Consider the following 15947-nt stretch of genomic DNA (forward strand, 5'->3'; position numbering starts at 1 on the left):
GAATGCGGACACTTCCCGCCACCCACTCGTCCTCAGGTCAGCAGTCAGGGCACTTACCTGGGCGCCGTCACAGAGACGAGTCAGGACAGCAGCTCCGGACTGGATTCATGAGGGAGACAGAAACGCCTCGGAGCAGAAGGCCTCCCTGCTCTCAGAGCCGGGGTCACGTCCACAGAAGTGCTCACCTGGGACTGACGGAGAGCCGACGCAGCTGCACGAGCCCAGTGGTGGTTGAAGCCGGGTCAACAGCCGAGTGGAGGGCAGCAGGCTCGGCGTGACTCGATCGCTCCCTCGGGAGACGCCAGTTGATCTTTCCACGCTGCCTTTCAAACCAGGACGCTGACGGTCCTGCCCCCGGAAGAGATGGGATCTCTGACTCAGCCCTTTTGGGTTTCCTCTATTTGGGACATGAGGGCTCCAGAGAGGCAGCGCTTGAAAAACACCAGCCAGGACCCTGATCCCTGAGGCGCGAGGCAGACTGCACCCTGGACCGGAGCCGGGTGCGCCAAACACAACTTGTTGCAACCGAGTGCCCATCAAAAACAGTGGGTCAATAGGTCAGCGCTGGGGGCGGGGCTAAAGCGAGCGGCACGTCAACGTGGTGGTTCAGAGAGGAAGAACCGAAGCGACCTGGACGCTGCCATCTCTGGGTCCTTGAGGTCCGTCAGAGGAGCAGTGAAGGCTAGCGACCGCTACGATAAGCTCCTCCTCCGCTTCACTTCCTGCTCGTCCCCGGGAAATCTGGGCTCGGATTGGTGAAGGAGTTCCGTGGCTCTTGACGCGCATGTTGGGGGACACCGCTGGGCCCCAACATGCCCCAGCTTCACCTCAGCCTGACTCCAACCAGGGCCACGCTGCAGGAAGGAAATGGGGCCCAGCAACTGCAGCACTGCTGACCAGCTGTTGTCCCTGGCGTGGACGGAGCGGTGGCTACTGTTGGACCAATCAGGCGGCTGGATTTATGGGCTCAGGAGGAGGGAACGGAGCTAAATAGTAGGCCACAGTGGTCATTTCTGATCCCCAGTACTGTGAAAGTATATTTCAGTGGAGAATATTTAGGATTGAAAACATGACCTGTTCTCATACAGGACCCAGAGTTGGGACCAATAAGCATGAAACACCCTTTTCTTATTGTTTCTTTGACATGTTTTGGATCTGATCTCTTCAAGTGTTTCTCCATCCCTGGTGGTTCTTTGTTTTGGCGAGCTGGAGTACTGAAGAACAGTGTAGCACTGGGGAGTCCTCTTCAGCTGTGTGACTCGTTTTCTGGATAAAAATGAGTCATATATGAGTGAAAAATGAAAATATGTAGCGGATGCAATGGTTTGCTGTGATTCACCGTGAAAGCAGTGACGAGTGGTGGAGGCGACGGCGCAGGTGAGCGCGAGGTCGGCTCTCTCTCCGGTTCCTTGGTGTCCAGTGGCTTTTGAATGAAGCGGCGTGCGCTCGTGTCTGGGAACCTGAGCTGCCGCCAAACGCAATACTTCCCCGAGTGTTTCTGTCAGAACCTCCACCTTCTGAAAACAGCACACGCTGCTCTCGCCGCTGGACTGTTGGGCTCGAGGAAACAACCGAGCCGCGCTGGTCTCCGTGAGGACCTGTAAGTTGTTTACGTGTTTGTGTCTGTGTCTGACTGTGTATGAGCAGTTTCCGAACCTTCCTGGCTCCGATCAGCTGCTTGGCTCAAAGCACCCGGGTCGCCCCGGGCCTGCGGAGTTTGATGGGATCTGACCGGGCCTTTCTACCCAGCATGCATCAGGAGCAGCACGGAGGGGAGGTATGCTTGAGTAAACACCCACTGAAGTCCAGATCTGTCATAAATTTTCATTTGCAGCTGAAGCCAGCGGCACCGCGGACGCAGCCATGAGCCTTCGGACGGAGGGACGCCGCTCTGTGAGGACCTGATAACCAGCAGCGAACATAAACAGACACGCACAAACATGAGAGCGAGAAGCTCATTAGCTGGTGAACTTCATCGGAATCTGACGGCTCCGAGTCGGACGACGCTCCAGCTGCGCCGCTGAGGCGGGCAGATGCGTTCAGATGTCATCGCCTGTTCTCCAGCCTGACCTTGGCCTCCTGCTCGCCAAGAGCTGCCCCTGCTAAGCTCCTCTGCCAGAGCAAGAGGTTTCAACCGGAAGGTTCCTGCTCCTTCATCAGCACCACCATGACAGACCATCAGCTGACGGCGCCGGAGCCTCTGGCTCAGCTCGCACGGGCTTTGTGATGAACGCTCACCAGGCATAACTGTGTGCAAAAGAGATGTTTTCCTGAGACCTGAAAGATGAAACACCTCCACAGAGAGTCACCTCTGGACAGCGCAGTGATGAAGCCCGAACGGAGTCACGCACATTTCTGTTCCTCATATTTACGGAGGGACAGTTTCCTTGGTGTCACTGCGTCAGCGAAGTGCACCTGGGTGTTCACTTCAGTTGTCACTGTCAGATGTTCCAGCTGACAGTGTCGTCGTTTCTCCTCCTCTGATTGGTGGAATGTTGAGGCTCATCTCCGACCTGCTCAGAGATCCGGGCTCAGAGAGAGAGGCGGGATCCTGCTGTGACTCTGTGTTTGTCACCTCTCTGGAGTTGGGTCCGGTTCCTCACTGTTGAGTTTAAAGAGTCAAGGGGTCGGTGGCTCCAGAGGGAGCCCACTCCCATCAGAGGAGGCCGATCCAAGCGGCAGTCACGTGACCCGGCGGAGTGGCTGGTCCGCGCCCGAGCCGGACCTCGCAGTGGCGTCCCACTGACCCTCTGGCTGAGGCCACCAATTAATTACAGCCACGACTTTGACGCTTCCTGTTTTTCCCTCTTTAATGAAGGCGATCTGCCCCGCTGCTCCGCCGAGAGGAAATTCCTGAAAACGGTCCCAGTTTGGTCGCACTGGAGCGCAGATTGCATCTGCGGCGTTGATGCGGGGATCAGCAGCGTTTGAAGGCAGGGAAATGATGTCCGCCGCTCCTTCCTGCTGCGCCCCAGTAACGTGGGAATTCTGAGGAGCTGGTGCCGGAGGTGGGCACCGGCTGGCTCGGAAGTACGTGCCCGGCGTCAGGCCCGCCCGGCCCAAACCCCAGATTATTACTCAGAAGAATGGAAGCGGCTGATTTATGCCGCGTCTCTTGCTGCTTCCTGTTCTCAGTTTTGAAAATAAAATTCCAGTAATTCCTGCCCGAGGTCAGGCTTTCACTGACACTGCACTATTCCGCAGAAGCGTGGTGCGGCACCACGTGAGCGTGGCCTTGGGAGCAGACACGCTGGGTATCTCTTTCCCAGTGGCTGGCGTTATCAGCCTCCGCTCTTGTTCAATACCTGCCGGCCTCTTCAACTCTGAACTGAGACTCACCTCCAGGCCTCGCCCTCGCTGTTTTCCACAGGGAGCAGGAAAGAGGAAGAGCCGGCCAAGACGTGCTGCGGAGAGAGAAGCCCTCTGGAAAAATGTGACCAGGTGTCGGGGGGGAACTCAGAAATAGAACGGGGAGCGACACATGCTCATGATCTTATAAGGTAAAACCCTCAAACCTACACAAAGCTGAGCTCGTCGCTGAAAAACACGCTCCGTCTGGGTCGCTCTTCTCCTCATTACTTGTTGGGAGGAAAGTGAAAACATTTCCCGAGGTTCCCACGAGTGCTGTTGGTTGTTCTGAAGCGTCACCGTGCGCCTGCGAGTGTGAACCGACTGCCCTCCTCCAGAACACGGTGGCTACTGTTCAACCCTCACATTCTTCTTCGACGTGTTTTCATTCTTCCTGATCTCAATCGAACCAAAACACCTTCAGAATCATTTTCTAATTCAAACAATCGGAGGGGAACTTCCCGTGACCTTGAGTTTTGGAGGGAATCTGGCAGGCTGACGTGTGTCACGTCATATCTTCTGGAGCTTCTGCCCCACTTCACGAGCCTTTCTTTGGTTCCACTCCCTGGAAAAGAGCTCTTGTTTGCTGGAGCTGTGACATCACCCCAGAGGAAACCCAAGCAGCCTGCGAGTGTCCTGTATGAGGCCCCTCCATAAACAGCCTGGTTATCACACCACTAACATTTATTTAACCCCTCGACTGAAGGTGTTCTGTTGGATGCTGCGGGGAGGGGGAGCCCAGATCTGCTCGGCTGACCCGCGACCTCTGACATCCCTCTCGCATCAGATCAGGAGCCACTTCAGGAGGTGGCTCGACTCTGACTCGCTTCTCGACTGGGCCGCATGTTTTGGTTGGCAGGTGGGTGGAGCTGGGAGGGCGACGTCTGCCGCTGCCTGTGGGACAGTCCAGGGCGACCCCCGCCTCTCACCCCGGCTCGCTGGGATCTGGAATAATGTGGTGACCCTGAGCTTCCCCTGGGACTGCGGCTAAAGCTCCTCACACCTGAGCCTGTGGTTTAGACTGTAGCCATGAGCACTGCTGTCGCTCCACACTGTCCCGGCCTGCTGCCCGCTGACTTGAGCTCTCATGAGCTCAGGTTTGGATCGCTTCCAGGCTCCGGTTCAGAGGGTCTGGATCTGACACGCCCATCGTGAGCCTGTCCTTCTCACTGTTGTGTGATACTCGTGTTCTGTCATTAACAATGGGTCTCAGATGTTGAACCTAAATAGTTGCTGTGATCCTTGAAGCAGTGTCTGAGCCACCTGGAGATGCTGACCCAGCAGCATGAATGCAACACATGAATGGATGAATGAGAGAGCCAGGTCCCACGCTGCCGCTCCCCTCAGCCTGTTGTGACAGTTGAAGTCAGGCGTCAGCGAAGAGGCCGACGCTCTCTGGACGGCCAGTCTTCTCTGCTGAGAGAAGGAGCGAGGGCTCTCAGAGACCAGGCTCCTGGAGGAGCCCAGCCCCCAAAGCCCATTCCTTTCTTGTTTGCAATGAGACAGCGCAGCTCTCTCCCACACATCTCCTCGTCCCAGAGCCAGAGCTGTGTTTTCCTACTTCATTACTTAAAGGGAAGAAATGTGCTCCGTCCCAAAATAAATACGGCCCTCTTGGACTCAGACCATGTGTCATCGCGCGATAGCTCCTCCAGAAGAAAGCTGTTGTTCTAAGCGCAGGAGGACGGACCTGCAGAGCGTCCGTCACACACTGGCCGGTCCTCTCAAGTCTTTTTATAGTCTGCTCTCAAGGGTCCGGGTGGTCAAGGAGGCCAACATCTGGCCGGGCGACGCCCACCTGAGGAGGCCTCATGCGTGTGGGAGGAGCCACCTGCTGGTCACCTCTGGCTACTGACGCTTGCATCAGTGGGAGCAAGGTGGCGATGTTGGCCTCCAACTGATCATCTCACAGGACCCTTGTGAGGCCCGGTGCCATCTTCGTCAGGGACCACGCTTGCTGAGGGTTTGACCTCAGCTAGAGCCCTGCCCCAGTGGGTCATGACCAGCTGGGAACTCAAGCTGCATTCTCTCTTGGATGTTGGTCACTCTGACACCAGGACAAGAAGTGGGAGAGACGTGGAGCAGATCAGAAGCTCGGAGGGAAGATGGTTTGGAAGGAGAGGAGGACGGCACTCAAGTGAGGTCGACCCAGACCTAGTCTGATCATGAGACCTTGGCAAAGCCGTCCTGAAGTCAGACTAGGTTTGAGCATGTCGTGTGAGATCGGGAGGAGGCCCCGGGGCAGACCCGGCCTGTGCAGAAGCAGGTCTGGACCTGTGGATCCAGGCTGGGCTCAGAGGAGGAACGGGGATGATGGAGGTGGACTCACTCTGTCACGGCTCTGATTGGGCCAGGTGAGGCTGGTTGGGACTGACTCAGGTCCGGTTCCTCTTCTGTTCCCGTGAACAGGTCTGTAATGAGCTTAAACATTAGTGAACCTGCTGTGGTGTCTGCGTTCAGTCGGGGTGAGGCCTGTTAACCGGCCAATTGAACACCCTGTCAGGCAGAACGCTCACACACGCAGGCGCAGGCGCCCGCACACGCACCAAGCCGAGGGCCGACATCAATAGTTTGTTTATAATTAGCCCTGGCACCTCTTGACTACTTAGAGAGAGTGATTGTTCTTGAAAATGGCCCCTGGGGTCCTGTTGACTGATTCGGTTTGAGGGGGTGGGGGGTTGAGGGGGCAGGGCCTGCTGCTGACCCGAAGTCTCAGATTGCATTCCACCAGAGCCGCTCTGGACTCAGGCCTGACAGCCGCCCCGATAATGTCCCGCTCTGATGGAGTCACTGCGGCGGCGAGTCTGAGCTCTGCAGTGAATCACTCCATCAGTGGAGGAGGAGGAAGAGGAGGAGGAAGAGGAGGAGGAGGAGGAGGAAGCTAGGGAGGAGGAAGAGGAAAAAGAGGAGAAAAAGGAGGCGGAGGAGAAGGAAGAGGAGGAGGAGGAAGAGGAGAAAAGGAGGAGTAGAATAAGGAAGAGGAGGAGGAGAAAAAGAAGAAGGAGGGAGAGGAGGAAGAAGAGGGGGCATAGGAGAAGAAGGAGGAAGAGGGAGGAAGTAGAGGAGGAGGAAGAGAAGGAGGAGGAGGAGGAAGAGGAGGAGAAGGAGGAAGAGAAGGAAGAGGGGGAAGAGGAGAAAAAGGACGAGGAGAAGAAGGAAGAGGGGTAGGAGGAGGAAGAGGAGGAGAAGGAGGAAGAGGAGGAGGAAGACAAGGAGGAGGAGGAAGAGGAGAAGGAGGTAGAGGAGGAAAATGAGGAGGAGTAAGAGGAGGAGAAGGAGGAAGAGGAGGAGAAGGAGGAAGAGGAGGAGGAAGACAAGGAGGAGGAGGAGGAAGAGGAGAATGAGGTAGAGGAGGAAGATGAGGAGGAGGAAGAGGAGGAGGAAGAGGAAGAGAAGTAGGAAGAGGAGGAGGAGGAGGAGAAGAAGGAGGAGAAGAAGGAGGAAGAGGACTCTGTCTCTGTCTTTGTCTCCGTCACCCACTAACCCAACTGCACCTTTTTCATCTGCCTGTTCAGTCATGGACCGTCCTCCAGAGCGCCCCCTACAGGCCCGGCTCCCTGTCATCGCTGTGCATTGTGGGAGATGCAGTTATTGGTGACTGGAAAGCGCTTCTGCTCATGACCACCACAGGATTTACTGCGAGCTGCAGCGGCGCTGCCGGTCCCCGCACTGGTCCGTGACCCCTCACCTCCGGCTGACCCCTCACCTGCAGACACCCTGTGGGCCGTCTTTGAAGCGGTGTTTGCTCGTACGTACAGTAGAGGTTAGTCACACACCTGAGGGCTGCACACAATGGCTGCGGCGGCGCTGTGTTGTCTGAGGGCTGAGAGTGGGATTAGGGATTAAAGGCCGCTCGGCGCGTGAGGCAAACACCAGAGAACAATATTTCACCTGCTCCACGTTTAGTCAGCGGATGTTGACTAGCTGTCAACTCTGCCAGGTCCAGACCCCGCAGAGGTCGAGAGGCCAAATCTGACTTTCATCCCAGCAGGTTCACCGAATTGAGTTTATTATTACAGTCACATCAATAAGAAAAAGTCTAAGTATTTACATATGAATCAGTAAATCCAAGTGGATCAAACCATTCTACTTCAATGTTGCGTTTTTCTTCTGTACAACAATGCCACAACAATTACTTCTTAATGGTAAATAGCCCATTTTTGAAGTTCATTTCAATGATTTAAAAGACCTTAGTTTTGTGTATGTGAGAGTACATTAGCTCATGTCATGCTGACTATCAACACGAGCGAGTGGTGTCATGACTCAGTCATGGTTTGTGATGTGAAGCAGCATCAAATATCAGGCATACGAGGGGCTAAAAACACATTTATATACATGAAGCTAAACCTTTTTTAAGGTTTGTTTTTTCACGTAATGACGACTGATATTGTTTGGAAGATGCAACACTTGTATTCCAGTGCTTGAACGTGTGAAGCACCTTAAAGTGAACTTCCTGATCTTCTGGCTGGCAGCAGCAGCAGCAGCAGAGGCTCCGTCACTGTGTGGGTTTCAGCTTTGAGGATCAGACGCCGTCTTGCCGCCTTCGTCCTCACCACCACCCTCCTCCTCCTCCTCACCTCCGCTAGCCGTCCTGCAGCCGCGTGGCTCCTGGTCCAGAGGAACACGAGTCCTTCTCACCGTCTGAATTCCCTGCCGCCGCTGACAGAGCAGCCCGCAGGTCTCAGCTAAATGTAACCGGACGCTCCCTGCAGAACATGGTCATTCACACACTAACTGGAGCTGAAGTGTGTGAGTTATGGGACAGTGATTCCTCCTAAAGAGCATCATTAATTTCTGCGACAGCTGAAAACAAACTCACATCAAGTCGGCCATGGAAGAAAGTGCTTCAGTGAGGAGGGAGCCGGGGTTTCCAGGGCCTCATCCTGGACCCTCGCCCAGGTCCCAGGCCCCAGACCCTCACCCGAAACCCTCACCCTGGACCCTCGCCCCAGACCCTCTCCTCAGGCCCTCACCCAGGACACTCAGCCGAGACTCCAGGTCCCAGACCCTCATCCTGGCCCCTTGCCCGAGACCTAGGGCCCAGACCCTCACCCAGAACCCTCACCCCGGACCCTCGCCGCAGACCCAGGCCCCAGACCCTCTCCTCGGACCTCACCCAGGGCACTCAGCCAAGACCCAGGTCCCAGACCCTCATCCTGGACCTTCGCCCGAGACCCAGGGCCCAGACCCTCACCCTGGACCTTCGCCCGAGACCCAGGGCCCAGACCCTCACCCTGGACCCTAGCCCGAGACACTCACCCCAAACTCTCACTCCAGACTTTCGCCCCAGATCTTCTCCCTGGACCCTCACACAAGACCCTCACCCCAGAACCTAGCCCCAGTCATCAGTTGTCATAGTAGCTCAAAAACCAATGAATGTTTTTCAATGAAAACGTGGAACTGATGATGACATTTCGTTACCACCTGGATCCACAGATCTTGTGAAGGATTCATGACCGTCTTTGAGGAGAGAGCCGCTGCCCCCTGCTGGTCAATTGAGGTCATTGATATCAACGAGGTTTCAGCTGGTTTCAGTGATGTCTGTGACGTGAGCTGCTTGGAGGAGGTCTGCGAGGGCAGCGTCCACTCCATGACTCAGCTGCTTCTGGTTCCCTCCCTCTGCTGCTGACGACACTCTGGTCTGAACCTTCCAGCTTCTCATGACACGTGCGGAGGAGTCGCTGGGTTCTGCTGTTGTGACACAGTCAAGCTTCAAATATAGTCTCCTGAGAAGCTGGGCTCTGGTTATCTGCCCTTGAAAGGCTCCCGTCCTGCGTGTGCCACTCCAGCTGAGCCCGTCCTGCAGGACGCCTCAGAGTCAGGAGGCCACCGCTGCTCTCTGGGAGGCGACGCAGCATCCACACTTCATTTGCATTTCTCACATCCAAACACGCCACATGTTGTCGGCGGCGACGCGGCTCGGCCTCATTTCCTACTCAGACGAAAGGAACCGCAAAGCGCTGATGCAGCATGAAGGACAGTGTTTTCACAAGCAGAGTGGCGTCTCTGTCACACTCCATCCATTATCTTCCTGCGGGACGGGGAAGTGATCTCGGGGGACCATTGTGTGCCTGGCACCTCTGTTGTTGGAGACTTCTCCAGAGGAAGGTCTGGGCTCCCCCCTCCCTCCCCCGGTCGGCCGGCCAGAAGAGGAGGCGCTCTCTCTGACAGGGTCTGGTCAATGTCCTGCCGCCGAGGGTCGTGGCCCAGCTTACGCACACAAGCTTATCTGCAGAGCATCTGCCGGGCCGCCTGCGCAGTCAGCCTGTCTCCAGCCCGGGCCACGAGCGCTTTCCTGGCTTCTGCGAGGGTGAGAGAGCGGCGGGGGAGGCAGGGAGGGGGTCTCAGCCACCCCTGCCAAGTTTGAGAGCCGCCTGGAAAACACTCCTCCAGGGTAACAGGGCCACTTCTGGGCCTGGACTCACAAAAATAGCCCTCATGTCTGGTGCGCGCGGCCGGGGCTCAGGCGCTGCCGTTCCCACCGAGCCAAGCCGTGACCGAGCAGAGTCCGCCCTCCTCTTCCCGCGGACAGATGACCTCTGGGTGACCAAGTGTTGTGGACCTCTATCAAGGTCCCTTTGGTGAGCCGTTTCATCACGCTAACAGCAGCAGATCCAATTCTCATGACCTAATGTGTCGTAGAATGCCTCCAGTCTGCCGCCAGTGTTTTCTCTTCTCTCCCTCCAATCTCTCTCATCGCCTCAACAACCGCGAGTCACCGCGCTCACTTCCAGTCTCTGCATCCTTCCTGCCTACGTTCAGCAGCATCTATCTTGGCACCCGTTCTCCTGCCACCCCTCCACCCCTCCATCCATCCATCCCTAACATCCATCCATCCATCCATCATATATCATCCATCCATCCATCCATCCATTCATCCTTCCATCCATCCATCCATCCATCCATCATCCACCCACCCATCCATCCATCCATCCATCCACCCATCCATCCATCATCTACCATCATACATCATCCATCCATCCATCCATCCATCCATCCTTCCATCCATCATCCACATCATACATCATCCATCCATCCATCATCCATCATACATCATCCATCCATCATCCATCCACCCATCCATCCATCCATCCATCCATCCATCCATCCACCCATCCATCCATCCACCCATCCATCCATCCATCCATCCATACACCCATCCATCCATCCATCCACCCATCCATCCATCCATCCATCCATCCATCCATCCATCCATACACTCATCCATTCTCCTTCTGGCCCTTTAATCGTGGCTCTGTCTTCGATTCATCACCTTTCAGTCATCCTTCTGCCTCTGTGTCTCTAAACTCTCGCATCCATCCATCATTCTATCCCTCCATCCGTCTGCCCACCGTCTTCCTCGCTGGCATCCATCACTCCATCTGTTTGCACGTCCATCATTTCTCTCTCCCAGGCCGTGTCTAGCACGTAACCTCTGCAGCATATTCTGGCAGCTCCGGAGCTTCTTCCCTCATAAACATTCCTGCTCGCCGACTGCCGCCTCTCCTCTGGTCCCGGGGTCAGTTACCTTTGAGGCTAATGTTTCACATTTTGTCTGCAGAACAGAGCATTATTGCCCGACAATAATCCTTAAGTCCTGAACATGCAGTAAATCTGGAGTCCTGCATGCGAGCGCACCTGACACAGGCTCACCTATAAACCTCACAGCTCCCCTCATCTGCTCCTGCTTGGGTTAAACCCGCACCTTCAACACAGAGGTAGAACCCTGGCCGGCTGTTTACGTGGGGCCACGTGACCTGGCTGTGACGGGACCACGGCGGGAAGGTGAGGGCCGGATCACGGCGGCAACCTTTACACCGAGCAAACATTCTGCCACAATGGAAGGAGTGTTGCGCTTTCGAAGAGCGCCGCTCTGAACCTCAACCTTTGGAGCAAATAGTCATAAATAAGGGAGTTTAACCGACAACTTTTTATTCCCTGCAGGGTGCAGCAGTGAGGGAGAGACACGAGCCGTGAACATTCTGTCCTGCTGTAGAGGCCTCCCCAAGGTCTGTCTCAGAGTGTGTGTGTGTGTGTGTGTGTGTGTCAGCCGGTGCCAGGCGCCGCGGCTCCCCTCCCTCCACCCTCCTCCTCGTATGGGCGAGGCTTCGCGCTAACACGGTGTTGTAACTCCGTGATGAGTTATTCCAATGATGAGTCTCATCACCTCCGAGGAATCCTCATTTGTTAGCTCTTAAAATCTGACGCAGGTTTGCACAGCTGTGTTTGACTTTGACTTTGATTCTGGATCTGAGAACAGCGTATCCCTGGCAGACTCGCCGCCACTGTACCGTGTGGGAAGGTGCTCAACATCAGCTCCATGATGTGTCATTCACGGTTCACTTTTCAACTCATAGCCATTTGCTGACTTTAATTCCAACCGTGTTGAGGACTGACACATTGGATTTAGTTTGGTTGGTTTTTCTGTGTGTCTCTGCAACACAACAGCGAGTTTCCCGTCATGATAATATCAGGGGTTGGCTTTGACCTTTGGGCCTGCAGCCCATGATGGCTGCCGGCAGTGCGAGGGCCACAGGCCGAGCCTCCGCAGTGACCTCCACAAGACTGCAGCAAGAAAAGGCTGGTTTCAAGGCCAAACATCATGGAACATTTCGGCCCAGTTCTGCTCTGTTCTTGTGCCTGATCTGAAGTGGAGGACGGTGAATCTGGCCGAGAGTTTCAGGGCCTTTCTCTAGTAAACAACTGAAAAGCCACAAGTTGTTGTTGGAGCGTTTTGCGCTTCAGTCAGTTTAGTGGCTGCTGCAGGCTCGTGCAGGAGCTCTGGAGGAGTCCGGTGTGTGGAGTTAGCTGCTGCCCTCAGTGCACTCCGGTTTCCTCCCGCAGTAAATTGATGACTCTCAATTGTGTGTGTATATGTGAGCAGGTGACCTTGTGTCCCGGGGACGCCCCACTTGGCCTCCACTGTTTTCCGCGCTGAAGATTTGCCGACCTCAGCGTTGCTGGCGGTCGCTGTCCCTGTTCTCCAGCCTGGTCAGAACTCCGATTTGGGCTGTAGAGAGGGAGGATAAACAAGAGCAATGCACGCCAGGATCGTCCCGTGATTTAGAGCCGGCGGTCTCCTGTGAGAGAGACGTCCTCGGCCACTCCAGTCATGTGACCTCCTGGCTCTAATAGGCTCTTTCAGCGCGCTCGCCGCTAGACAATAGCGCAGCCGCTGCCAATCCAAACAGAGTAGTGGCTGTTATTAATGATCAGGTGCAGGAGAAGTCAGCGCGGGTCACATTTCTCCTCCACTTCAGCCATTACGGACTCACTGCTTTAGGAATTCAAATGAAAGCTTCCGCTCCTTTTGTTTCTGTCCAGCACAACTCCTCCGGCCCTCCACCAGTGAGACCAATATTCCCATGTGAAATCCAGGGCCACGTTCTGGAGGAGCATTCCACTCGATGTTTTACTCCGATTCAAGGCTACGTCTGAGCCGGCGCAGCCCGCGTCCCCCGTTATAGAGCCGCCTCCCCCGCCTCACCCACTGGCTGCCAAACCAGTCTGGATCGGTGTTTTCATTAGCAGAACCAGAGGAGGAATGTGACCAGAATGGTGTGCTGAAAAACACACGTTCATAGAGGTTGTTTTCGCATACTGCATTTGTCCCTGACAGAGTATTTATACACGAGGTGCTCGGAGCTAAGCTGAGGAAGGGAAGCGCAGAGGAGTGAGGAAGGGTTGGTGAAACTAGGAAGCACCGTGGCATCAACAGCCCGTGACTGGCACAGAAAAACAGCAGCAAGTGTGTTTCTTACTCATGTGGCAAGTGTCGGGCTCCTCAGCCACACAGGAGCGTGTCAGGAGTCATCGCTCACCATCAGCAGCTCATGCTCGGATTTGTTTGGTCCCAAACTGAAAACCACTCTTTGTTTTTCTATTGATTTTTGGCTGCATCCTGCAAGTTCACCACATGATGTCACTGGAGTTCCCACTCCTGGAAAAAAGAGCTGGAACATTCCAGGACCAAAACATGAGAAAGTGAGGAATAGGCTGGAGAGCGAAGGTCAGCGCAGCAGGAACAAATCACGGGAGGTGACACGGGGGTGAGCTAAAAGCGGCTCACGTGTCCTGGAGGCGCAGGAACCCGCCGCCGCGTTCTGAAGCACTTTCACTCTGGAGGGACACCGAGAGCTCGGGCGCTTCTCCTGGATTTATGGTTCCCCCTGCTGGGACTCTCTCCCTGAAGTGACCCTCGCGCCGCCCTGTGTTTGGCAGATGCCTCGTCTGCTTTAATCTTTCGCAGAGATAAATCTCTGAGGGTCCTGGTCCGAGCGCTGCCGGCGCTCCTCCATACATCAACGGATGTTTGATGTTGGCACGCGGGTGGGCCCTCTCTGTCCGCGGCCCGTCACCCGCTCATCAATCCTCCTGACCTTCAGCCCGCCCTCCTGACCATGGCACCATCTGCATCAGCAGCTCTATGTGTGAGTGACCTGGATGTGGCCCGCCGGCCTCACGTTTGGCACAACAAACCCATCCAAGGAACCGGGATGTGAGGAGGTCCTGGGGTGCGGCACCTTCACCCCCGGGGGAAGAAGAGAGTCAGAGGAAACGGTGGTCAGACTTGGTCTGTCTCCTCTGTAAGAGATGAGAGGTCCTGCCTCCACAGGGACAGAGACAGATGCCCTTCTGCCCGAGACACAACATGTAGCTCCGCCTTTACGGAGTAGCTTTCAACCTTCAGTGGAGGCTTCGTCCTCCACCAGGACCTGTTGGTCCATCATCTACCTGCTCCCGTCGGAAACAAACTCGTCACATGACCTCCCCCAGCAGGTCTGCAAAGCAATGGACAAACTGACAACAGGCCGCGATCAGGGAGCGGGATTTCAGCTGAGGGGTCACGAGGTCATCGCCGCTGCCTGAAGAGTGAAAACTCTCCACCTGAAGCCAGAGTGAAAGATCATCAGGTCTCATAAGTGTCGGAGCAGAACTTCAGGGAGCTCTTTAGATTCCACTGATAAGAAGCCGGTTCCACGAAGACCAGCCGCCCCAGCCTGGCGGCCGCACGCCCTCTTATCTAAATCCTTCATCGACACACACCTCATCTGGCCACGGGAGCTGAGGCTGATCCATCTGATTCTGACAACCGCCGACCTTCCTCAACACCACGTGGAACTGCGCTGTGAAGAGCATCACGACTTGGTTCCGACCGAGTGAACTAGGCAGGAACCACGGTGGAGGGTGTGTGTGACCAAATAAAGCCTCCTCTGACACCGACACGCCTGAAATAGCTATGGAGGCATTTTAATTGCTTCACTCTGCGATGGCTCAACTCTTACTGTGATTAAAACTTTTCCCAGGAAGCAAAGAAGAAGAACGGAGTACCTCTGTGAGCCAAGACTCCAGACTCAGATGAGAGCACTTCCTTGTTCTTCACCCCGTCTGTGCTGAGAAGCTTGTCAACATCTTAACTGTGGCTGAATCATTTGCAGCGTCCCAGTGCTCCAGGGTCATGGGACGGGACCACGACGTCAGTGACATTAGGTGGACACCCTGGAAAGGTTGTGCCAGACATTAATTGTCAGGCGGTTGTTCAGTAAACAAAGCAAAACTAAGGATCACTTCACTAAACTACTGACAGAGTCACTTACCTTCATGACAAGTGTCTGGCTCTCAGGAAAGTGTTTGTCTCTAATGGCTGTGAAAGTAATGGCCAGGTCACGTGCCCGCCGCCGCACAATGAAGTGCTGAGGTTCTTCATGAGAAGGAAACTTTGCACAAACACAGGAAGCGCAGGGTTTCTCACCGAGGGTAAAGAGTCTCGGCTGCAGCGCTGCAGGGACTGATGGGGCCCCAGATTAACGCTGGCTGCTTCCACGCGTCTATTGTGGCTCAGAGAGACACTGAAGAGCCTTCAGACCCACCGTCAGATGCCCGGTTGAACGGCACAAAGTGTGGAACACAATGTGGGAGAAACTTTTATGACTTGTTCAGGAAGAGATGAATGATTTAAAATTAAAATTGACACTATAATCAATACCTAGGGAGAAAAAAAAACATTTTTGGAACTTATATTTTATTTGAAAATTGATTTTGAAAAATAAATAACTCACTTTAATAGCTCAACAAAAAGTAATAAATGGTGATATTAAAATATATTTTAATACATACATTTCATTAAAATATTCGATATTAATGTAATATTTCGTTCATTACGTCAATTCCCACCGGCGGAAATTTATGGGTTTATTCCACATGTTTAGCCGGTAAATACGCGAATGAAAATGAATTTGACTTTCCTCTCACTTCGTAAAAATAGCATTTTCCCTGGAAAAGGTCGTTTCAGATGTAAAAGCTGGTCAACAGCGACTCCTAGCGGTTGAATTTAGGAACAGCTCTGGAAACCTCGACACCACACGTGGGTTCTTCAGCGACATTGTTCAGGTGGCGATGTTATTCCACTAGCTGCCAGCAGGCGGCAGCAGTAGCGCGGCGGGTGAGAGGCGAGGGTTCGGGTGGTGACTGGACTGAAACCGAGGTCATCCGTTGGTGACCAGTCACTGATGAACGTTGGACCACAGTCGCGTGACTCTTTTGTTTTGGCGCCGCGTGGTTCACTTTAATCAACAGTCAATAATTAGCGAGAGAACGTT

This window comes from Synchiropus splendidus, chromosome 13, assembly GCF_027744825.2.
Source record: "Synchiropus splendidus isolate RoL2022-P1 chromosome 13, RoL_Sspl_1.0, whole genome shotgun sequence".
In the NCBI taxonomy this organism is placed as follows: Eukaryota; Metazoa; Chordata; class Actinopteri; order Syngnathiformes; family Callionymidae; genus Synchiropus; species Synchiropus splendidus.